This window comes from Dendropsophus ebraccatus, chromosome 13 (genome assembly GCF_027789765.1).
Source record: "Dendropsophus ebraccatus isolate aDenEbr1 chromosome 13, aDenEbr1.pat, whole genome shotgun sequence".
NCBI lineage: Eukaryota > Metazoa > Chordata > Amphibia > Anura > Hylidae > Dendropsophus > Dendropsophus ebraccatus.
The window spans coordinates 51,011,983-51,037,373 of NC_091466.1; the positions used below are offsets into that span (position 1 = coordinate 51,011,983).

Consider the following 25,391-nt stretch of genomic DNA (forward strand, 5'->3'; position numbering starts at 1 on the left):
ACATGAAATTTTGTGGCATTTCACTGGATCTGCTGGGGGCTTTAGTGCTCCGGACCTAGGCAGCTTCCCCAACCCTAAGTGCCCTATTAAAGGGAACGATAATAGGCGAACAAGGCTGATTATTGCTCTGCATAAGGGTCCATTTACAAAGAAAGATTATCTGACAGGTTATCTGCCAAAGATTTGAAGCCAAAGCCAGGAACAGACTATAAACCGAGATCAGGTCATAAAGTAAAGACTGAGATTTCTCCTCTTTTCTAATCCATTCCTGGCTTTGGCTTCAAATATTTAGCAGATAATCTTTCTGTGTAAATAAACCCTTATAGAGACAAAAGGGGATCTATTAGGGTACAAACACACACACACCGTATACGCAGCGTATTTACTGCTGCGATACACAGCAAATACGCAGCAGATTAGATCTAAATAACTGAACACAGCATCAAGTCTGCACCATCAAATCTGCTGCGTATCTGCTGCATATACGGTGTGTGTGTTTGTACCCTTAAAAGGCTAAAATGCCTTTTTTAGGAGCAGATGGGCCCGGTGGGTGTAAATATTTTCACAAATGGTCTATTTGCGAATATTTCATTTGCATTGGCCCCATCTGCGCCGGAGGGGCGGAGAGGGAGCGTTGCAGACTCTGCGTGCGCCGTATTTATCATTTTTTCTGAGGAAAGATTATAGCGAAAACCAGACAGAAGCAGCCTAGTAGTACCAGGGTGGGAAGGGCCATTTTTGGGCCCTCCCCAGCCTAATAATACCAGCCTGCTACCGCCCAGTCCAGTAACACCAATTTCAACGCTCCGGGACTACTGGTACCTTGCTCGTCCTAGTACCCCTTGTGGCATTGGGTACTGGAGTAATATTGGAGGGGGGGTAGCTTTAGCCATATATCAGACAGCTTCAAATACAAAATCTGAAAGTAAAGAATAATAAAACACAACACAATACAGAAAAGTATTTTATTTAAAAAAAAGAACACCCCATACCCCTCGTTGACCATTTTATAAAAAAATAAACAAAATAAAAAAACATGCTGGTCATCAACGTAGTCCAACGAATTTGACGTAATCCACAGGATACCGATATCTGAAAAACAAAAGGGAAAAACACACAAAATAAATGCCAGTAGCAGAACACCCATCATTGTGACAGGTATTCTGTACCTTTTAGCATGCAGCATCTTAGCAGATGCTGCCTACAGTGTGGAACACAAGGGGTTAGGTCAGTGCCGAATTTACCACTAGGCGCCCGTAGTCCGGTGCCTAGGGCGGCACCTTGCAGGGGGGCAGCACCAGAGAGCAGGGGAAAGAAAACAACTTTTTTTGTTTTTATTTTTGGAAGTCTCCCACCTCTCTTTCTGACTTGCCATTGCCTTTGCCTTATTGCCAGTCACAGTATGGTGGTATTGATCAGGTTTGGTGTGGCAGTGTCAAATGTGACACCTGGAGCTATTACCTACCAATCTACCAATCCGGTGGTGGGGCATCTTCAAGTGTAGTGCCTAGGGCAGCAGCAGCTGCTAATACGGCCCTGGGTTACATATGCATAGTTGCCAACAGTCCCGTTTTCGCTGGGACTGTCCTGGATTTGACAGGCCAGTCCCGAATAAGTAATGTCCTGGATTTGCCCCGGTAAGCTCCGCCCCTTTGACGTCACGCCCCGCCCCCGTGGCGGTCCCCAATGCATTGAAGCCTAAGCATAGGCTTTTTGGCCGGAGGCTGTATATTCTGCCTCCAGCCACCAGAGGCCGCTCTCTTCTCCCAGCTACAGGACCTGACAGTGAGGTCACTCACTCCTGTCTCTGGGATATAAGAGCAAGATGGCCGTGTGCTGCAGGGAGCCAGGTAATAAGGTGTCCACATGAGGGGGATTATGCTGAAAGACTGGTATACAGTGTATACCAGTGACTGGAATACAGTGTATACCAGTCACAGCTCTGATTAGCAGTCTGATTACCAGTATACTAGCCTCTCACACCAATGTATAGTTTATAATCCCCCTCATGAGGGCACCTCATTATACCACCAGTATTATACAGTGCTGTGAGACTGCTGGTATACTGAGGAGCCCACATGAGGGGGATAATGCTGAAGGAGATAACGCTATGTACATTGGTATGAGAGGCTAGGACACTGGAAGATTGGTAATCACAGCTGTGACTGGTATACAGTGTCCTAGCCTCTCACACCAATGTATATAGCTTTACCTCCTTCAGCATCATCCCCTCATGTGGGCCCCTCAGTATACCAGTAGTCTCGCAGTACTCACTGTATTATACTGGTGGTATAATGAGGGGCCCACATGAGGGGATGATGCTGAAGGATGATGATGGGCATGATGCCAAAGTCTGCCCCAGTCACCCTCCAGTCTGCCTCAGCTACCCCAAGTAGCCCCCTGTCTGCCTCTGCTACCCCAAGTAGCCCCCAGTCTGCTTCAGCTACCCCCATCACCACCAAGTCTGCCCCAGTCTCCCCCCAGTCTGCTCCAGTCACCCCCAGTCTGCTCCAGTCACCCCCAGTCTGCCCCAGCTACCCCCAGTCTGCCCCAGCTACCCCAAGTAACCCCCAGTCACCCCCCAGTCTGCCTAAGTTACCCCCAGTCACCACCCAGTCTTCCCCAGTCTCCCCCCAGTCTGCCCCAGCTACTCTAGTCTGCCCCAGAGACCCCCAGTCTTCCCCAGCTAGCCCCAGTCTGCCCCAGCTACCCCAAGTAGCCCCCCAGTCTGCTTCAGCTACCCCCACTCACCACCCAGTCTGTTCCAGTCACCCCCAGTCTGCCCCAGCTACCCCCAGTCTGCCCCAGCTACCCCAAGTGACCCCCAGTCACCCCCAAGTCTGCTTAAGTTACCCCCAGTCACCATCCAGTCTGCCCCAGTCTCCCCCCATTCTGCCCCAGCTACCCTCAGTCTGCCCCAGCGATCCCCAGTCTGCTCCAGTCACCCCCAGTCTGCTCCAGTCTCCCCCAGTCTACTCCAGCCACCCCCCACTGTGCCCCAGCTACCCCCAGTCACCCACAGTCTGCCCAGATACCCCCAGCTACCCACAATCTGCCCCAGCTACCCACAGTCTGCCCCAGCCACCATAGTCACCCTCAGTCTGCCCCACTAACCCCCCAGTCTCCACCAATCACCCCCCAGTCTGCTCCAGACACCCCCCAGTCTGCCACAGTCACCCACAGTCTGCCCCAACCACCCCCAGTCTGCACCAGTCACCCCCCAGTCTCCACTAGTCAACCCCCCGTCTGCTCCAGACACCCCCCAGTCTGCCACAGCTACCCCCAGTCACCCACAGTCTGCCCAGATACCCCCAGTCACCCACAGTCTGCCACAGCTACCCCCAGTCTGCCCCCAGCTACCCCCAGTCTGCCCATGTCACCCCCAGTCTGCTCCAGACACCCCCCAGTCTGCCACAGTCACCCACAGTCTGCACCAGTCACCTCCCAGTCTTCACCAGTCACCCCCAAGTCTGCTCCAGACACGCCCCAGTCTGCCACAGTCACCCACAGTCTGCCCCAACCACCCCCCAGTCACCCCCCAGTCTGCCACAGTCACCCCCCAGTCTGCTCCAGCCACCCCCCAGTCTGCACCAGTCTCCCTCAGTCTGCCTTAGCTACCCCTAGTCTGTTCCAGTCACCCCCAGCTACAAAGGTTTCATGAGGCCCCATGAATCCTAGCTGTACCCCTGCCCCTCACCTGTACTACTACACCGCTCATCTATTCCTGTATTACTACTACACCCCTCATCCTTTTGTATTGTTCTTACTGGAAAATTCTAACTGGAAAATTCTGTACCCCCCCAAAAAAACTCTGGTGACAAGCCACACCCCGCAAACCACACCCACAATAGGTCACACCCATGAAGACCACACCTTCTATAAGCCACACCCCTTGTTGACAACGCAAAAGTGTCCCTGGAAAAATTTTTCAAATGTTGCCAACTATGCATATGGACAGGGGCGGTCTTGGCATTTCTGGGGCCCCAAGCGAAGTTATGTCTGGGGCCCCCCCTTGACACGCATTCCAAAACAATAGACCGCTGTGTGCTCCCCCAGTTATATATAGCCCCCCAGTGTCTTCCCAGTTATATAGCCCCCCTGTGTGCTCCCCCAGTTATATATAGCCCTCCTGTGTCTTCCCCGTTATATAGCCCCACTGTGTGCTCCCCCCATTTATATAGACCCCCGTTGTGCTCTCCCCCATTTACACAGGCCCCTGTGTGCTCCCCCTCCCATATAGTATATAACACAATAAAACAAACACTTATACTCACCTGGCTCCGGGCGTCTCCTCTTCTCTTCACTCTTGTGGCCGCAGGAAGGGTTTTCCCTGCGATCACAAGAGGCCGCGCTCCCCTTGTCCTGGCGCCGATGCTCCAGTGATGTCACTGGAGCGCCGGCACCACAAGGACAAAGCTGCCACTTGTGACCGCAGGGAAAACCCTTCCTGCATCCACAAGAATGACTGACAGGAAGGGAGCCAATGTCTCCCGCCCTGTCAGTGCTGCTGCATGTAAATATGAGTGCTCATTACGAGTGCTCATAGTTACAGTTCAGATGGCAGCAGTGAGCAGGGCAGCGGCCCTGTCCAGCGGTCTTGAGCACAAGAGCGGGGCGTGGGGCCCCCCTGGATGTTGGGGGCCCCAAGCGATCGCTTGGGGTGCTTGGTGCCAAAGACCGCCCCTGAATATGGATGCATGACATCCATGCTTAATCTCTTGTGTGCCCGACCGAACAACGTGGCCCCCAGGGGGGTTAAGTGAGAATGCATGGCATCCTCAATTAACCCCATGGGGGCCACATTGATGTCACAATATACCCATCCCAGTAAGGAAGGGGTTAGTTGCCCTCCTTCCTTGCTGGGATGAGTACAGTGCTGGGGGGAGAAGGGGGCCCTATTGATACTCACCACTGACGTCTTCGCTCTTCAACAGAGCCTGGCACAGTGAGATCCAAGTGTGCCAGACTCTGCCTCTTCATAAATGGTGCCCCAGCATCAGCCAATGCAGTGTTCCCGCTGCAGTCACTGATCAAAAGACGACCAGGAGAAGACCGGAGGATAAGTAAACCCCCTGTGGACCCAAATGTTACCCCCCTGGACCACAATATGGTCCACATGGGATTAGGTTAACCCCCTGGGGACCAGACAGTGGCGCTTTTCTCCCTGAAAGGCACAACTAAAAAAACACCTTGGAGGAGATTTATCAAACATGGTGTAAAGTGAAACTGTCTCAGTTGCCCCTAGCAACCAATCAGATTTCACCTTTCATTTTCCAAAGAGTTTGTGAGGAATGAAAGGTGGAATCTGAGTGGTTGCTAGGGGCAACTGAGTCAGTTTCACTATACACCAGTTTAATAAATCTGCCCCATATGCATAAGCTATGGCTTTTTTTTAGTGGAGCTGAAGACTTCTATTGAAATCTATGCCGGAAAAACTCCAAACCCTTATCCTGCTTTATTTTAGTAAAACAGCCACAGAGCTACAGAAACACCAGAGGGGAGAGAAGAACGCCACAAAATAACGCCATAATTGCAAGGGAAATCATGAACTTCTATTGATTTCCAGCTAACATCTGGCCGCATGGCGTTTTTATCAGCGTTTTCCTAAAAAAAAGAGGCAGTGTGAAGGAGACCTAATAGAATATTTTTACAAGCATTTTACTGGTATTACCAAATCTGACCACTTGATGGCAGCAGAAGATATAGGACAAACTATTAAAGTGGTAGTGCAGCGTTTCAAAATTATTCACTAAATAACCCACATTACAAAGTTATACAACTTTGTAATGTATGTTATGTAAATAAATGGCTCCCTTCCCCGTCTTCCCCCCCATCCATGCTAGACCCGGAAGTGTGGTGCATTATACTTACCGCATTCATGACGACCCCCGTCGGCCATCTTGCATAACTGTGCTCAGCCAATCGCAGCTGAGCAGCTGATGATGCGGAAGAGGGGGGTTGGCATGAGGGACAGCTGGTGCGCTATGGCCGGCCGCACGAAGATGACATCATTGTCCCAAAAGGGCGGATAGGAGTCGACACGAATCAGGTGAATATAGGGCATCACACTTCCGGGTCTAGCGCGGGAAGGGGGGGGGGGGACACGGGGAAGGGAGACATTCACTAACATAACACACATTACAAAGTTGTATAACTTGGTCAAGTGGGTTATTTAGTGAATAATTTTGAAACGCTACCCCTTTAAGAAGCAGAACCCATAGAAAGATATAGCACTGGGTTTACTGGAAGGAGTATGGAAGCCTGAGTAAGTTGAATGAAATCTGAAAACTGCCTAGCATATAAGTAGTCCTAGTACTCTGACTTTGTAATTGTTGGGATGCAGTGAATGCTATTTTCTAACATTGTGCATACATAAGCACACGCACACATGACGGCGTCCATTCCTCCAGTCCAGAGGAGTGCGGGCTTCAGGGTAGGGAGGGGGATTTGGGGAATTGAATAGACGAGCATGGTGCCTGGACACCAATAAAGCCTAATACCTGTAGTTGTCTGGATACCAGGGATGCTAGTACCTGTGGTTGCCTGGATACTATTAAGGCCCAGTACATGTGGTTGCCTAGATACCGGTTGCCTTGACACCATTGAGGCTTAGTGCCTGTGGTTGCCTGGGTACCAGTGATGCCTAGTACTTGTGGTTGCCTGGATACCAATGTAGCCTAGCACCTGTGGTTGTCTGGATACCGGCGATGGTTAGTACCTGTGGTTGCCTGGATACCAGTAATGCCAAATACCTGTGTTTGCCTGGATACCAATAATGCCTAGTACTTGTGGTTGCCTGGATACCGGTGATGCCTAGTACCTGTGGTTGCCTGGATACCGGTAATGCCTAGTACTTATGGTTGCCTGGATACCGGTGATGCCTAGTACTTGTGGTTGCCTGGATACCAATGAAGCTTTGCACCTGTGGTTGCTTGGATACCGGTGATGCTTAGTACCTGTAGTTGCCTGGATACCAGTAATGCCTAGTACCTGTGGTTGCCTGGATACCAATAATGCCTAGTACTTGTGGTTGCCTGGATACCGGTAATGCCTAGTACCTGTGGTTGCCTGGATACCAGTAATGCCTAGTTCCTGTGGTTGCCTGGATACCGGTGATGCCTAGTACCTGTGGTTGCCTGGATACCGGTGATGCCTAGTACCTGTGGTTGCCTGGATACCGGTGATGCCTAATGCTTGTGGTTGTTGGTGTGAAGGGTCCAATTTTTAGACATAACCATATGCTTAACCCCTTAGTGAGCGCCATGCTGCCTTTTCACGGCAGTCACTATTGGGCTTTATTGTGATGCATACGCCTTTTAACGGCGGATGCATTGGAATAAACTACAGCCCCCCTGCGGCGGCATAGCGGGGGATCAGCTGTCAATGTGACAGCTGACTCCCCCCCCCCCCCCCCCCCCTTCAAACTACCCGGATCGGAGGATCCTCCGCTGCGGGTAGTTTAACCCGTCAATGTCGCTGTCAAATCATAACAGCGGCATCTAACGGGTTCCTGTGGGTCCCAGTCGGTCCGGTCCCCCGATGTCTCCATGGTGATCCCGGGGGCCTAATGAAGGTCCCCGGGATCACCATGGAGATGCCTCATGCTGACATGGCTGTGCTGAATGCCTGTCAACATGATGCATAATACAATACACTGTACTACAGAAGTACACTAATGTACACTAGTGTAAAATTAAAAACAAAAAGTAAAAAAAAGTGTGCACCAAACACAAAACATCCCCCCCAACCCCCCCCCCCATAATAAAAATGCATTACATTCCCTATACATAATGAAACGTTACATACAACAGATCAAAAACAAAAATCCTATACATATTTGGTATCGCCACGTCCGTAACGACCCAATCTATAAAACAATATCAATAATTATATCGCACGACACGCTGTAAAAAAAAAAGAAGAAAAAACAGTACCAAAGCTATTCTGTATTTTATCAATCCGCTTTAGAAAATACGTCATAAAAGAGATCAAAAAGACATATATATGTAAAACTTGGTATCAGTAGAAACTACAGATCTTCCCGCAAAAAATAAGACCAAAAAGAGCGCTGTCGCGCAAAAGATAAAAACGCTATGGATCTTGCAATGTGGTGACAAAGTTTTTGTGGGTTTTTGCTAGGACGATAGTTTCTATTGCGCCAAAGTGGTAATAGTTAAAAAAAAGTACACAAATTTGGTATCACTGTAACCATAGTGACCCAGAGAATAGGTTTATTATGGTATTAGTGACTGCCGATACAGATTTTTACGGTAGTCACTAATGGGTTCTATTCTCCTGCCATCAGCTTTTTACAGCGATGGCGTAAAATAGTGCAGCGGCACCAGTAAGGCCCACAGTCCCCTTCTCTTAGCTAACGGAGGTAGCTGAGAGGTTGCGGTAGAGTGTGAGGTCAGTCCCGGCCGGTCCCTGTAACGGGGATGCTGTTATTAACAGTATAACCGCAGCCAGCGGTAACGGGCATTGCCGTCTCAGCTGAGCGCTTTCATCTCTTCTCACCGTGAATCCACGGTGAGAGGAGATGAAAACATGTCCCGCACACCCCCCCTACTCCCCAGGATTAACCCTAGTGACCCGGTCACTGACCTTCCCCTCCCTGGGCGGCCATGTGATTCAAGATGGCCACCGCCATCACTGTGAACAGACTCTGTTCACAGTGATAGATTCCTAAAAATGACTAAAGTCCCATTCTCTCCACCACCAAAGGTGGCAGAGATTATGGAGCAATGATGGGGGACCACCCGGAGTGGTCCCGGTACAAGCGATCAGTGGTATATACTATATACCGCTGATCGCTTGTTCAAAATGCTGACGACACTTTTTATCCCCTGTCACCAAAGTCAAGTGCCCCGGATTACCTGTAACCACCCCAGATTACTCATAACCACTCCAGTTTACCTGTAACCACCCCAGATTACCTGTAACCACCCCGGATTACTCATAACCACTCCGGATTACTCAAAACCACTCCAGTTTACATGTAACCGCTCAGATTACCTGTCACCACCTCAGATTGCCCGTTACCACCCCAGATTGCTCGTCACCACCCCAGATAGCCAGTGAACACCCCCAGATTGCCCGTCACCACCCCAGATAGCCAGTAAACACCCCCAGATTGCCCATAACCAACCCAGATAGCCAGTAAATACCCCTATATTGCCTGTAACCACCCCAGATTGCCACAGACTGCTTGTAACCACCCCAGATTGCCCGTAACCACCCTAGATTGCCACAGACTGCTGGTAACCACCCCAGATTGCCGGTAACCATCCCAGATTGCCCGTCACCACCCCAGATTGCCCGTGAGCACCCCCAGATTGCCCGTCACCACCCCAGATAGCCAGTAAACACCCCTAGATTGCCCATAACCACCCCAGATATCCAGTAAACACCCCCAAATTGCAAGTAACCAACCCAGATTGCCAGTACACACCCCTAGATTGCCCATAACCACCCCAGATAGCCAGTAAACACCCCTAGATTGCCTATAACCACCCCAGATATCCAGTAAACACCCCAGATTGTCCGTAACCACCTCAGATAGCCAGTAAACACCCCCAAATTGCAAGTAACCAACCCAGATTGCCGGTAACCACCCCAGATTGCCCGTTACCACCCCAGAATGCCACAGACTGTCCGTAAGCACCCCAGATTGCCCATGACCACAACAGATCCGGGGTGGTGACAGGCAAATGCCCCAAGATTGCCACTTACCACCCCAGATAAACACCAAAATGACACTCCTTCCCTTTTGAGCCCTGCTGTGTGCCCATACAGTGGTTTATGCCCACATATGAGGTACCGTTGTACTGAGGAGAACCTCTGTTACAAATTTTGAGGTGAGTATTCTCCCCTGTTCCTCATGAAATTGAGAAATTTCAAACTAAACTAACATATTATTGGAATAATTAAATTTTTTCACTTTTACGGTCTAGTTTTAAATACTTTCCTCTAATACCTGTGTGGTCAAAATGCTCACCACACCCCAAGATGAATTCTTTGAGGGGTGTACTTTCCAAAATGGGGTGACTTTTGGGGTGGTCTATTCTGCTGACATTACAGGGGCACTGCAAACGCACCTGGCGCTCAGAAACTTCTTCAGCAAAATCTGAACTGGAAATGCTAATAGGCGCTCCTTCCCTTCTGAGCTTCGCTGTGTGCCCATACAGTGGTTTATGCCCACATATAGGGTACCATTGTACTCAGAAGAACCTGCGTTACAAATTTTGGAGTGCGTTTTCTCTCATGTTGCTTGTGAATATGAGATACTTTAATCTAAACAAATATATTATTGGAAATTTTGTATTTTCCTTTTTTTTTTCCGGCCTAATGGTGAATACTTTCCTCCAGCCCCTGTAGGGTCAAAATGCTCATTATACCCCTAGATTAATTCTTTAAGGTGTGTAGTTTCCTAAATGGGGTCACGTATGGGGGTTGTCAGTATACAAGCCTCCTAAATCCACTAAAAAAAAGAACTGGTCCTTAAAAAAAATTAGTTTGTGAAATTTCATGAAAACTTGATATTTTACTGATACATATCTAAGCCCCGTAACACCCTAAAAAGTGAAATATGTTTACGAAATGAAGCCAGAATAAAGAGGACATATTGATAATGTGACTTCGTAATTAATTTATGTCATGTGTCTTTCTTTTTTTAGAAGTAGAGAATTTCAAAGTTCGTAAAGTGCAAATTTTTAACATTTTTCACGATATTTTGATGTTTTTCACAAAAAAAACCCACACAAGACAGTGACCAAATTTTGTCACTAACACAAAGTACCATATGTGACGAAAAAACAGTCTCAGAATTACTAGCATACGTTAAAGCATCACTGAGCGATAAGCGCATAAAGTGAGACAGGTCAGATTTTGAAAAATGAGCCTGGTCAACAAGGCCCAAATAGGCTCGGTCCCTAAGGGGTTAAATGTTTTTTTAATTTTATTATTACCCCCAGAAATCGCAAGAAAATATAATTTTTTTCAAAGGAGCAAAAAACAAGTTTCCACTGCTCCCACAATGATCCGCTCCAATCCCCAGGAGTCCAGCTCTTGGCCTCAGCAGACATATAGTAGTAGTGATGGGGCGGTGGTGTTCAGCCCTAATGACAGCCGTGTAAATATGATAGGTGCATACATTATACAGAGATAATGGACCGCGTGTAACACACCTACTGTTTGGAGCACCGACCCCTGCATTTATGGGATATACTAGAAGATCCCCCCCTTATGCTTCTGTGGGGTAATAGTAGGGTAATTTTTAATAATCCAAAAAGCACCCAATGATGGAAGAATATACATAGTAGATAGCAGCTAGATGGCTCCTTGGGCAATACAGGCAGTGCATTAATACAGATCTATTTCTCTGTTTTAATAGAGGGACAGGGGGGCATGGGTGAGAGGTAGAACCCATCACTCCCACCATCTATATATTCCCTGTCCCCCTTCTTATCAGTATACGCTCCAACATAGGGCTGGACGCAGCTGATTGTGACCGTATAGGATATAGTTGTATTGTACAGTGAGACATAGAAATGATGAATAGATTAGTCTGGTTATATCTACACTTACACCTAGCTTCTTCTTTCTTCACTTTTTTAGTGTCAACAGAATTTGAAAATATGGAACCTTAACCTCAGAATATATCCTGGAAGAAAGTATCTCTGAAAATGGTGCGAGGTAAGCCATTCATTATGTGGTCATGCTTTATGACTGTGGGTCACGTCTTGTATATTACTTGCCCATTTAGGGTAGATGGTTGGGTTTTACTTTGGTTAGGAGGAGATTGTGTGACTACATGCAGGCGGTACAATTATGTTTGGGAGGGAGTCCCTGTCACCAGTGGGGGGATGTTGGTGACAACGCAACCCCACGCACTATGTCTGGTTTGGGGTCGGTCCACACTCATGTAACTCATGCGTGGTCATGGCTTGTCCATTCAAAAAAGTGAGGATAGCCCCTGTTAGTTCAGGATATATAACCTTCCCTGCATATATAGACAGCAGGGGTCTTATAAGGGTTTCCTGTATATTCTCCCTTACTTATAAATATTGACATGTTATGGTAAAGCGTAATATTATACCACAATATGGTGGTACATTTCATCCATAGTGTATAAACTGTACATACTGTACATGAGAACAAATGGAAGGAGCATAGAGGCCGACACGGTAGATTATTTTATTCTTATGGTGCCGCAGATAACGTTATACTCACCTGAAATCGTACCATCCCCTGCATGTGTGAATGGACACTGAAACACATAAGACATTTTCCCTTACCTGTCATGTCGCCCGTCATGTCGCCCGATAAGGTGGAGATCTAGTGCACATGTCCACTGTTCCACAATGCCAGAGCTGTATATGGCTGTAGCGCCAATTCCAGACGTTGACTACACGCAGAGGTGGTTTGCAGGAATGACTACTCTATTATACTTTGTATATGTATTAAAGGGGAACTCCAGCGGGGGAAAAAAAAATCTTTCAAATCAACTGGTGCAAGAAAGTGCCAGAGATTTGTAATTTAATTCTATTTAAAAAACCTCAAGTCTTTCAGTACTTTTAATTACATAAGCATATATATATATATATATATATATATATATATATATATATATATATATATATATATCACACCACATTGGTATCATACACTAACTATTCTTGACTATATGAGTGCTTGTATAGTGGTAGTTTACAGATCCTACATAGAGCTGGTATCTGACCACTGTTTATCAGTGTGTTTGCATATATTAGTGCTTGTATAGTGGTAGTGTACAGAGCTTATGTAAACATTGTATCTGACCACTCTATGGCGGTATTATTGATTATATATGTGCTAGTATAGTAGTAGTACATACATGATCACGTCATTAGGTAAATCCTAGCTATTTTATTTTTCTTGTATTGTTCCTAGTGTAATTTACAAATGAATATGAGTAGTGATAGACGGCTCCATCCTAGGTGTTGTGTGACATTGTGTATTTTCACGCCATATGGCAGGGGTCAGGGCCGGACTGGGACTTAATATCAGCCCTGACATGTAAAAGCACCCAAGCCCACTTACCGTACGGGGAAAGTTTTATGATAAAATGTCACTGCAGCACAGACACTACTAAGGTCCCTATATACTATATAATCATGTTAGACATACCGGGAGCTACAATTCTCAGCAGTTCCTGAAGGTCTATAGCTATCAGGGCATGCTGGAAGTTGTAGTTCACAAGTGGTGGAGTTGGGTGTTAGATTTTTTATTCATGTAAAATGAATACCCCTGAACTATGTTACACCCAACCCCATATATTGTGAACTACAACGCCTATCATGCCCTGACAGCTATAGACCTTCAGGGACTGCTGGGAGCTCTAGTTCTCTCAACAAAGTAGATAATTCGGGGGAATTCATTTTACCTTAATTAAAAAAATGTATTTTGTTGGGAAAACTACAACTACAGTTCCTGAAGGTCTATAGCTGCCAGGGTAGTTCACAATCTATGGGGTTAGGTGTTACATAGTTCTGGGGTATTCATTTTACATGAATAAAAAATGGAACTCCCAACCCCATAGATTGGAAACTACAACTCCGAGCATGCCCTGACAGCTATAGACTAAGGGCCAAAACTGGCAAATTTTCAGCCGCGGAATCACTCCAGCCTCCGTACCATACTGGAAGTCTATGGGAGGCTCCTCTCTCCGCGTGGAAGAATGGACACGAGCCTCCTATAGACTGGCAGTATGGCACGGAGGCTGGCGGGATTCCGCAGCAGAATTTCGGCAGCCTTACAGGAACTGCTGGGAGTTATAGTTCTCCCTACAAAATACATTTTAATTTTGTAGGGAAAACTACAACTCCCAGCAGTTCCTGAAGGTTTATAGCTGTCAGGGCATGCTTGGACACATATATACATATATATATATATATATATATATATATATAACCCTTACATTATAGATGCTCCCCACTGTGTACTACCCCTTATAGATGCCTTCTCTGTGTATTCCACCTTATAGATGCCCCCTCTGTGTATTCCCTCTTATAGATGACCCCCCTGTATTGTCCCCCTTATAAATGACCCCAATGTGTTGTCCCCCTTATAAATGGCCCTACTGTGTTCTCCATCCTCCTTATAGATGCCCCCCCTTTGTTGCCCCCTTTATTTTGCCCCCCTTATTGCCCCCCTTATAGATGCCCCCCCCGTGTTGTCCCCCTTATAGATGGCACCCTTATGTTGTCCCTCTTATAGATGGCCCCCCTGTGTTGTCCCCATTATAGATGGGCCCCCATCTTTTCCCTCTTATAGATGGCCCCCCTGTGTTGTCCCCCTTATAGATGGCGGTCCTTGTGTTGTCCCCCTTATAGATGGCCCCCGTGTTGTCCCCCTTATAGATGTCCTCCTGTATTGTCCCCTTTATAGATGGCCCCCTGTGTCGTCCCCCCTTATAGATGGCCCCCCTGTGTTGTCCCCCTTGTAGATGGCCCCTCTGTTGTGCAAAGCAGATAAATAGAACAAATTCACCTAACAACTTGCTCCCCCATCGCAGTTCTCTTCTCCTCTTCTTCCCCTCCTGATACGCAGCTCCCTGGTGGTGTCATGGAGATTCCCAGCAGCGCAGGTATCAAGAGAGCTCAGTGTGCAACGGGGCTGGTACTTCCGGCACAGGGAGCGTCTCTAACACGCGCTCCCTGTTCCGGAAGTCCCGGATGCCAGCGCACACTGAGCTCTCTGGTGCCCCGGGCACCCCCAGGGGGCTCAGCCGGGGGCTAGACTGCCCCCTGTGACCGCAAGCAAAACACTGCTTGTGGTCACAAGAGAGGATGTCGGCCCCTCTGCCATTTGCCAGAGATGACCTTTGACCAGTCAGGCCCTAGCAGTGATTATATTGAATATGAGCTGCTGGGATTTCATTGCCAGGCCTGCTTTTTAGTCCCAGTCCATCCCTGTTCCCAGTTCTCAATAAGTCCCGTACTCTAGGTTCCATACCTACTCTAACTTAGGGCTTATTCGGAATTAGAATAAACACAGCTACTTTCCTGCAAAAACAGCACCACTCCTATCCTCAGGTTATTTGTGGTATTACAATTCAGCTCCATTCACTTGAATAGAACTGAGCTGCTCAACCTGACCCACCTGAGGACAGAAGAGGGTCTGTTTCTCGACCAAAGCGGCCATGTTTTTCTAAGCCTGAATAACACTTTAATTGCCTTCTGACATAAGTCGCTCACCTTCAAGCACTGCACTTGTCTGGATATTCTGATATCTATCCATTGAGTTTTTAGTATAAGGAAAAGAAGTAGATTTCCAGCCCTTTCTACTGGGTGCCTTACTTAGTCTGGCCTCTCCCCTTTGACCTGTCTGGCACGGGAGACCCCACCAGGAGCATTAACTCCAGGCAGCTTAGCTCAATGGATCACTAGGGCATGCAAGCTCCCTCACCACGTCAAGGTGAAGGCACAAAGAGGGAGCCCTCCCACCCTCTATCCACAAAGCTCTACAAAGTCTTACGGAGCTTGTGCACCACCAAAATCTGGTGGTTTTGGTCCAGTCCAGTTATTATTGTCAAATCCGGTAAATAAAGTCCGGTAAAAATTTTAAGTCCACTTAGGGGACTATAACATGTATCTATTAAATTTACTAACACGGATCATTGCTATTCCATAGCCTAGAATTGATCAGTGTTCTCTGCGATCATTGCAGAGATCCTGCCTGTGCAGACTCTTTGCACTGATCGCCCATCTAACTGCCGTGAGGAAGGTAAGTGACCTCCAGCAGACAGAAAAAACTATCGGAACCCCTGCATCGGGTTCCTGTGACTGTCCCTGTCAGACAGTGACAGGAGCATGCATTTAATTTCTGCGATCGTGGCATTGAAAGGGTTAACGGCAGGTCCGTGACCACCCATTATTAACAGTGAGGACCCAGCTACTCATAGTAGCTGGTCCTCACTCTCTATGAAGCAAGCTCAGCTTCTAAACTCCCTTTATAGAGCCCCTGCAGACCATGGGGTAAATGTATGCCGTGTGCCATCTGGGCCATAACTTTCATGGCATACATTTACGTCCATTGAAAAAAAATTTAGTCAGCTCTCCTAGAACACCATTCACACTAGGCAGGTCCGCGTTGCTATGGCTGAAATTGTAAACACAAAAACACAGAAAAATGCAACAGCTCACCGCAATGGCAAGATGTAGACCCACTACAGACATGAAAATGGTTAAAAGAAGCCCCCCTCCCCCAACTGCTAAAAAAATTTCCCACAAAAATAATGAGGCTCTCGGTTACCTTTTGCAAACAGTGTAAACCACCCCACCACGATAAGATAGCCTCATGCACGGGGCGGACCCTACACTGTATATGGCCTCTCTATGGTGTATAATACGCCTATGCTCTGGGCATAGCAACGCGCTCCTGCCTAGTGTGAATGGTGTTCTAGGAGAGCTGACCAAATTTGTCTTTTTTTCTGTGTTCCAGATGGGGGGAGTGGCTGCCTCTACTTGTTTGTGCACTCCACCCATTCCACCCAGGTGGTGCAATTATTTTTGCAGGTATAAGATGGATCTTGCATGCCCAGAGCATAGGCGTATTATACGCCATAGTACAGTGTAGGGTCCAACCCGAGCATGAGGCTACCTTATCGGGTGATTTACACTGATTGCAAATGGTAACCAAAAGCCTCATTATTTTTGTGGGAGTCTTTTTTTTAGCAGTTGGGAGGGGGGCTGCTTTTAACTATTTTCATGTCTGTAGTGGGTCTACATCTTGCCATTACGGTAAGCTGTTGCATTTTTCCGTGTCTACATTTATGTCCATTGTCGTTAAAGTGACTGTACCACCAGGCCCAGGCAGAAGCACTGGAGGCGGGCCGACCCACCCTTAGTGGGAAGAAACCTCAGCCCCTCTATGATATGACTCCATTAGAATCAATGGAACCCTATTATAGAGGGGCTAGGGTTTCCTCCCACTAAGGGTGGGTCGGCCCGCCTCCAGTGCCTGGTGGTCGGCCCGCCACGGCCTGGTGGTACAGTCACTTTAACCCCTTAGTGACCGCCGCACATATTTTAACGGCGGCCACTAATGGGCTTTGTTCCGATGTGTACGCCTTTTAAACGTTGGACTCATCGCAAAAAAGTACCGGCTGGCGGCGGCAGCAGTGCGGAGAGTCAGCGAGGATTCTCCACTCTGGGCAGTTTAACCCGTTAAATGCCGCTATCAAAGTATTACAGCCGCATCTAGTGGGTCCCGGACGGCGCCGCAGGCATACTCACGCGGTCGCGATATTCCACGGCGAAGTCCGGGCCACCGATGTTGTCATTGTGATCCTGGGGTCCTAATGAAGGCCCCCGGGCTCACCATGCATATGCCATCCTGCTCACAGGGGTGGCTGTGGCTATTGCCTGTCAGCAGGATGGTCCCATTATAAAATACACTGTACTGCAGAAGCAGTACAGTGTATTGTATAATGTAATCTAAGTGTTACACTAGTGTACAGTAATGTACACTAGTGTAAAAGTAAAAAAAAGTGCACCAATCACAATCCCCCCCTCCCCCGTAATAAAAAATGCATTACATTTCCCTTCACTATAAAACATTACATAAAAGTGATCAAAAACACAAATCCTATACATATTTGGTATCGTTACGTCCGTAACAACCCAATCTATAAAACAATATCAATAATGATGTTGCACGACACACGCTGTAAAAAAATAAATAAAAAAACAGTACCAGAATAGCTATATTTTATCAATCCACTTTAGAAAATACGTAATAAAAGAGATCAAAAAGTCATATACATATAAAACTTGGTATCAATAGAAACTACATATCTTGCCGCAAAAAATAAAAAACAACTCAGACGCGCAAAAGATAAGAACGCTATGGATCTTGCAATGTGACGACAATTTTTGTGGGTTTTTGCTAGGAGGATAGTTTCTATTGCGCCAAAGTGGTCAGGGCCGCTTTAACCTAGGTGCATATGGTGCACGTGCACCGGGCCCCCTAGTTCAGATCACGTGACAGGGGCCCCCCGGCTGAGGAGAGCAGTGAAGGGGAAGGAGCTGAAGACACAAGTGTCGGAGCTCTGTGACACCTGTGGCAGTGCGGGGCTGGTGGTGGTCGGGAAGGAGGAGGACTGTAGCTGCTTCCTGTGACACAGAGTGACTGGGTCTTACAGGAAGCAGCTACAGGCTGCCCTCCATGCTCTGCTGGCCCTGTCTGCGGGGGAGCCCAGGAGGCAGTGCCTACTGTACAAGCATCCAGCCTCTCCCCAGGCAGAGTGTGTGGAGGCCGGGGAGCAGCGCCTGCACCATGGATGTAAGTAGTAGCCAGGTGGGGGGAGGGGGGGAATTGAAGCTGGGGGCCCTCTGACAGAGAATTAGCCCACCGGACCTGTCCGGAGTATGTCCCGATAAGCCCCGCCCCCTGGTCTTAAGCCCTGCCTCCGGCACAGACCACAGGTGGTATTTTAAAGGGAACCTGTCACCCCCCTGCCGGGGTGACAGGCTCCCGACCCCCGTTAGAGCACCCTTTACTCACCTAATCCCGCCGGGTCCCGCTTCTGGATCCGGTCGGGTGATGAAGATCTCAGCCGCTGCAGCCCGGCGCGCGCGCTGAGAGATGAGTCCAACACCCATAGAGAATGACAGGAGAGTCCAGCGCTCCGTCATTCTCTATGAGCGTTGGATCCAGAAGCGGGACCCGGCGGGATTAGGTGAGTATAGGGGGCTCTAACGGGGGGTCGGGAGCCTGTCATCCCGGCACGGGGGGTGACAGGTTCCCTTTAACACTTACTGCCATTCAGAAGTCACCCAGCTTTCCTGCATCTTATATTGTTGTATGACTGAGGCCACCCAGCTTTCCCGGATCTTAGTCTTAGTATGATGGGGGTCACAAGATCTTACAGACTAGAAGGTCTGAGTCCTCCTAGTCTGTAAGCTCCTGTGTCCCCCCCAGTCCTCCTAGTCTGTAAGCTCCTGTGTCCCCCCAGTCCTCCTAGTCTGTAAGATCCTGTGTCCCCCCAGTCCTCCTAGTCTGTAAGCTCCTGTGTCCCCCCCAGTCCTCCCAGTCTGTAAGCTCCTGTGTCCCCCCCAGTCCTCCTAGTCTGTAAGCTCCTGTGTCCCCCCAGTCCTCCTCCTAGTCTGTAAGCTCCTGTGTCCCCCCAGTCCTCCTAATCTGTAATCTCCTGTGCCCCCCAGTCCTCCTAGTCTGTAAGCTCCTGTGTCCCCCAGTCCTCCTCCTAGTCTGTAAGCTCCTGTGTCCCCCCCTGTCCTCCTAGTCTGTAAGCTCCTGTGTCCCCCCCAGTCCTCCTCCTAGTCTGTAACCTCCTGTGTCCCCCCAGTCCTCCTCCTAGTCTGTAAGCTCCTGTGTCCCCCCAGTCCTCCTAGTCTGTAAGCTCCTGTGTCTCCCCCAGTCCTCCTCCTAGTCTGTAAGCTCCTGTGTCCCCCCAGTCCTCCTACTCTGTAAGCTCCTGTGTCCCCCAGTCCTCCTCCTAGTCTGTAACCTCCTGTGTCCCCCCAGTCCTCCTAGTCTGTAAGCTCCTGTGCCCCCCCCCAGTCCTCCTCCTAGTCAGTAAGCTCCTGTGCCCCCAGTCCTCCTAGTCTGTAAACTCCTGTGTCCCCCAGTCCTCCTAGTCTGTAAGCTCCTGTCCCCCCCCAGTCCTCCTCCTAGTCTGTAAACTCCTGTGTCCCCCCAGTCCTCCTAGTCTGTAAGCTCCTGTGTCCCCCCAGTCCTCCTAGTCTGTAAGCTCCTGTGTCCCCCAGTCCTCCTAGTCTGTAAGCTCCTGTGTCCCCCCAGTCCTCCTAGTCTGTAAGCTCCTGTGTCCCCCCAGTCCTCCTCCTAGTCTGTAAGATCCTGTGTCCCCCCCAGTCCTCCTAGTCTGTAAGCTCCTGTGTCCCCCCAGTCCTCCTCCTAGTCTGTAAGCTCCTGTGTCCCCCCAGTCCTCCTAGTCTGTAAGCTCCTGTGTCCCCCCAGTCCTCCTAGTCTGTAAGCTCCTGTGTCCCCAGTCCTCCTAGTCTGTAAGCTCCTGTCCCCCCCCCCCAGTCCTCCTCCTAGTCTGTAAGCTCCTGTGTCCCCCCAGTCCTCCTAGTCTGTAAGCTCCTGTGTCCCCCCCAGTCCTCCTAGTCTGTAAGCTCCTGTGTCCCCCCCAGTCCTCCTAGTCTGTAATCTCCTGTGCCCCCAGTCCTCCTAATCTGTAATCTCCTGTGCCCCCCAGTCCTCCTAGTCTGTAAGCTCCTGTGTCCCCCCAGTCCGCCTCCTAGTCTGTAAGCTCCTGTTTCCCGCAGTCCTCCTAGTCTGTAAGCTCCTGTGCCCCCAGTCCTCCTAATCTGTAATCTCCTGTGCCCCCCAGTCCTCCTAGTCTGTAAACTCCTGTGCCCCCCCAGTCCTCCTAATCTGTAATCTCCTGTGCCCCCCAGTCCTCCTAGTCTGTAAACTCCTGTGTCCCCCCAGTCCTCCTCCTAGTCTGTAAGCTCCTGTGTCCCCCAGTCCTCCTAGTCTGTAAACTCCTGTGCCCCCAGTCCTCCTAATCTGTAATCTCCTGTGCCCCCCAGTCCTCCTAGTCTGTAAGCTCCTGTGCCCCCCCAGTCCTCCTAATCTGTAATCTCCTGTGCCCCCCCAGTCCTCCTAATCTGTAATCTCCTGTGCCCCCCAGTCCTCCTAGTCTGTAAGCTCCTGTGTCCCCCAGTCCTCCTAGTCTGTAAGCTCCTGTGTCCCCCAGTCCTCCTAGTCTGTAATCTCCTGTGCCCCCCAGTCCTCCTAATCTGTAATCTCCTGTGCCCCCCAGTCCTCCTAGTCTGTAAGCTCCTGTGCCCCCCAGTCCTCCTAGTCTGTAAGCTCCTGTGTCCCCCCAGTCCTCCTAGTCTGTAAGCTCCTGTGTCCCCCCAGTCCTCCTAGTCTGTAAGCTCTTGTGTCCCCCCAGTCCTCCTCCTAGTCTGTAAGCTCCTGTGTCCCCCCAGTCCTCCTCCTAGTCTGTAAGCTCCTGTGTCCCCCCAGTCCTCCTAGTCTGTAAGCTCCTGTGTCCCCCCAGTCCTCCTCCTAGTCTGTAAGCTCCTGTGTCCCCCCAGTCCTCCTAGTCTGTAAGCTCCTGTGTCCCCCCAGTCCTCCTCCTAGTCTGTAAGCTCCTGTGTCCCCCCAGTCCTCCTCCTAGTCTGTAAGCTCCTGTGTCCCCCCAGTCCTCCTAGTCTGTAAGCTCCTGTGCCCCTAGTCTGTAGGAGGAGGACTGGGGGGACACAAGAGTTTACACACCCATACTCCCTACAGTGGGAACCTGTTATAGCCAGAAACTGTTCCAGTGGTGATATTAGGTCTGTACGTGCCCCCACTAGCTTCACTCTCCATTATTCATGAACCTTTAGGGGTATTGTACCTGACATAGCAATGCTCCCCGACCATACTCCCTTTTTATAACTTGTCATAAAACCTGATGCACTGAGTATAATGCACCAGTGATAATACCTGATAAATATAATTCAGTTAAGCTTTATAAGGAGAGGGGGCCCACTCTTGTGGTCTGTGCACTGGGCCCACCAGTGTATTAAAACGGCCCTGAAAGTGGTAATAGTTAAAAAATCCTACACAAATGTATCGCCGTAACCGTACTGACTCAGAGAATACATGTATTATGTTATTAGTGACCGCCGATACGGATTTTTACGGCGATCACTAATGGGCTCTATTCTGCTGCCATCAGCTCTTTATGGCGATGGCGCAGAATAGTGCAGCGGCGCCGGTAATGCCCTGCAGCCCCCTCCTCTCAGCTACCGGAGGTCCCCGCACCGACGATCGCCGTTATTACCAGTATTATGGCGGGCACCGGTAACGGGTATTGCCAGCACAGCTGAACGCTTTCATCTTCTCTCACCTTGAATCCACAGTGAGAGGAAATGAATACATGCTCCCCCCTGTCCCTCCCGGAATAACCTTCGTGTTCACAGTGATTTATTCCTTAGGGTATAAAAACACTTGCCGTATCCGCAGCGAGTTTGTCCGCAGCCCGCCCAGTTAACCCACCGGCCGCCGGAGACTATACGTCACCTGATCCCGACTCGGGCTTCCTTCGCTGATTCCCGGCTCGTCCCGCTCGGCCAATCAGTATGCTGCCCCGCCACAGCGCACTGATTGGCTGAGCGGGCCGTGAAGACGTTGGGAGCCCCGAAGCAAGCCGGAGGAAGCCGGGATCAGGTGACGTATAGTCTCCGGTGGCCAGGGGGTTAACGGGGCGGGCAGCCGGCAAAGTTTGTCTGCCATTGAGTACACAGGGCACGAGTCTCGCTGTGGATACAGCAAGTGTGTTTGTACCCTTAAGAAAAGATCAAACTCTCATTCTTTCCACCACCAGAGGTGGAGGAGAGCATGGGGCAATGATCGGGGACTAGCCGATGTGGTCCTGGTACAAGTGATCAGCGATATAGACCACTGATCACTTGTTCCAAATGCTGCCGGCAATTTTTATCCCTGTCACCATAAATCATTGGTGACGGGATAAAAAGTCAAGTGCCCCAGATTACCTGTAACCACCTCGCATTACCTGTAACCACTCCGCATTACCTGTAACCTCCCCAGATTACCTGTAACCACCCTGCATTACCAGTAACCACCCCAGATTACCTGCAACCACCCCGGATTACCTGCAACCACCCCGCATTACCCCGGATTACCTGTAACCACCCCGGATTACCTGCAACCACCCCGCATTACCCCGGATTACCTGTAACCACCCCGGATTACCTGTAACCACCTCGGATTACCTGTAACCACCCCATATTACCTGTAACCACCCCAGATTACCTGTAACCACTCCGCATTACCTGTAACCACTCCGCATTACCTGTAACCACTCCGCATTACTTGTAACCACTCCGCATTACCTGTAACCACCTCGGATTACCTGTAACCACCCCAGATTACCTGTAACCACTCCGCATTACCTGTAACCACCCCGGATTACCTGTAACCACCTCGGATTACCTGTAACCACCCCATATTACCTTTAACCACCCCAGATTACCTGTAACCACTCCGCATTACCTGTAACCACTCCGCATTATCTGTAACCACCCCAGATTACCTGTAACCACTCCGTATTACCTGTAACCACTCCGCATTACCTGTAACCACCCCATATTACCTGTAACCACCCCGCATTACCTGTAACCACCCCAGATTATTCATAACCACTCCAGTTTACCTGTAACCGCTCAGATTACCCGTTAACACCCCAGATAGCCAGTAAACACCCCCAGATTGCCCGTAACCACCCCAGATTTCCACAGGCTGCCCATAACCAATACAGATTGCCTCAGGTTGCCCGTAACCACCCCAGATTGCCCGTAACCCCCCCCCCCAGGTTGCCTGTAACTCCTGCCCCAGATTGACCATCACCACCCCAGTTTGCCTGTGACCCCCCCAGATTGACCATCACCACCCCAGATAGCCAGTAAACACCCCCAAATAGCCAGTAAACACCCCCAGATTGCCCGTAACCACCCCAGATAGCCAGTAAACACCCCCAGATTGCCCATAAAGACCCCAGATTGCCACAGACTGCCTGTGCCACCCTAGATTGCCCATAAACACCCCAGATTGCCCGTCACCACCCCAGATAGCAAGTAAACACTCCCAGGTTGCCCGTCACCACCCCAGATTACCTGTAATCTCATTTTAAAAAATTTTTTTTAGTAACTGTGCTATTCTAATAACCGATACTAGCTGCGGTTTTGCTCCAGCAAAATGACACTCCTTTCCTTCTGAGCCACGCTGTGTGCCCATACAATGGTTTATACCCACATATGGGGTATCGTTGTACTCAGGAGAACCTGCGTTACAGATTGTGGGGTGCGTTTTCTCTCCCATTCCTTGTAAAGTTGAGAAATTTCAAACTAAACAAACATATTATTGAAAAAATTCTAGTTTTTCATTTTTACTGTCAAATTTTGAATACTTTCCTCAAATACCTGTGGGGTTAAAATGCTTACTGCACCCCAAGATGACTTCTTTGAGGGGTTCTTTCCAAAGTGGGGTGACCTAAGGGGGGGTTTCTCTTCTGCGGACACTACAGGGACACTTCAAACGCACCTGGCGCTCAGAAACTTCTACAGCAAAATCTGCACTGAAAATGCTAATTGGCGCTCCTTCCCTTCTGAGCCCTGCTGTGTGCCCATACAGTGGTTTATGCCCACATTTGGGGTACCTTTCTACTCGGGAGAATCTGGGTGCCTTTTGTCTCCTGTTCCTTGTGAAATTGAGAAATTTCAAACTAAACAAAAATATTATTGGAGAAATTCAAGTTTTTAATTTTTACTGTCTAATTTTGAATACTTTTCTCTAATACCTGTGGGGTCAAAATGCTCACCGCTCACCAAGATGTATTCTTTGAGGGGTGTACTTTCCAAAATGGGGTGACTTTTGAGGGGGGTTCACTTCGCTGGCACCTTCACCTGGCGCCTGAAAACTTGTACAGCAAAATCTGCACAGAAAATGCTAATTGGCGCTCCTTCCCTTCTGAGCCCCGCTGTGTGCCCATACAGTGGTTTACACCCACATATGGGGTACCATTGTACTCAGGAGAACCTTCGTTGCAAGTTTTGGGGTACTTTTTCTCTCCTGTTGCTTGTAAAAATGAGATACTTTAATCTGAACAAACATATTATTTGAAAATTTTTATTTTCCGTTTTTTTCCGGCCTAATTGTGAATACTTTCCTCCAGCCCCTGTAGGGTTAAAATGCTCATTATACCCCTAGATTAATTCTTTAAGGTGTCTTGTTTCCAAAATGGGGGTTTCCAGTATACAAGCCTCCTAAATCAACTTAAAAATAGAACTGGTCCCTAAAAAAATCAGTTTTGGAAATTTCATGAAAACGTGATATTTTGCTGATACATTTCTAAGCCCCGTAACACCCTAAAAAAGTAAAATATGTTTACGAAATGAAGCCAGAATAAAGAGGACATATTGATAATGTGACCTAGTAACTAGTTTATGTCATACGACTTTCTTTTTTTTAGAAGTAGAGAATTTCAAAGTTTGTAAAGTGCAAATGTTTCATGATATCTTTATATTTTTCACAAAAAACACGCAAGATAGTGACCAAATTTTGCCACTAACACAAAGTGCCATATGTGACAAAATTGTATGTTAAAGCATCACTGAGCTATAAGCGCATAAAGTGAGACAGGTCAGATTTTGAAAAATGAGCCTGGTCATTAAGGTCCAAATAGGCTTGGTCCCTAAGGGGTTAAATGTCCCGTCTCCGACTCCAGCTTTAAAAAAAAATCTTTAAAAATGTTATAATTGAATTTTCATGTTAATTTTATAAATGTTCCTCATTAATATGTGTTATGTTCTATCAATCTAAGCCCCTTATTTATTAAAACCAGAAAAATCCTT

The 25,391-nt window shown here is 48.6% G+C and overlaps 1 protein-coding gene across 5 annotated transcripts in view; it reads left to right on the forward strand.

Annotated features, from left to right (window-relative positions):
• The window catches only part of ACTR10 (actin related protein 10), a 464,033-nt gene that overhangs the window by 326,558 nt on the left and 112,084 nt on the right, over positions 1-25,391 (forward strand). For 3 of the 5 annotated variants that reach the window (XM_069950794.1, XM_069950795.1, XM_069950798.1), the window contains one exon: positions 11,617-11,694. The gene's annotated coding sequence lies outside the window, so the exon portion shown is untranslated. Of the gene's footprint in view, positions 1-1,821; positions 1,851-11,616; positions 11,695-25,391 lie in introns of those variants that run through there. The other 2 variants (XM_069950797.1, XM_069950796.1) reach the window with 2 other exon arrangements.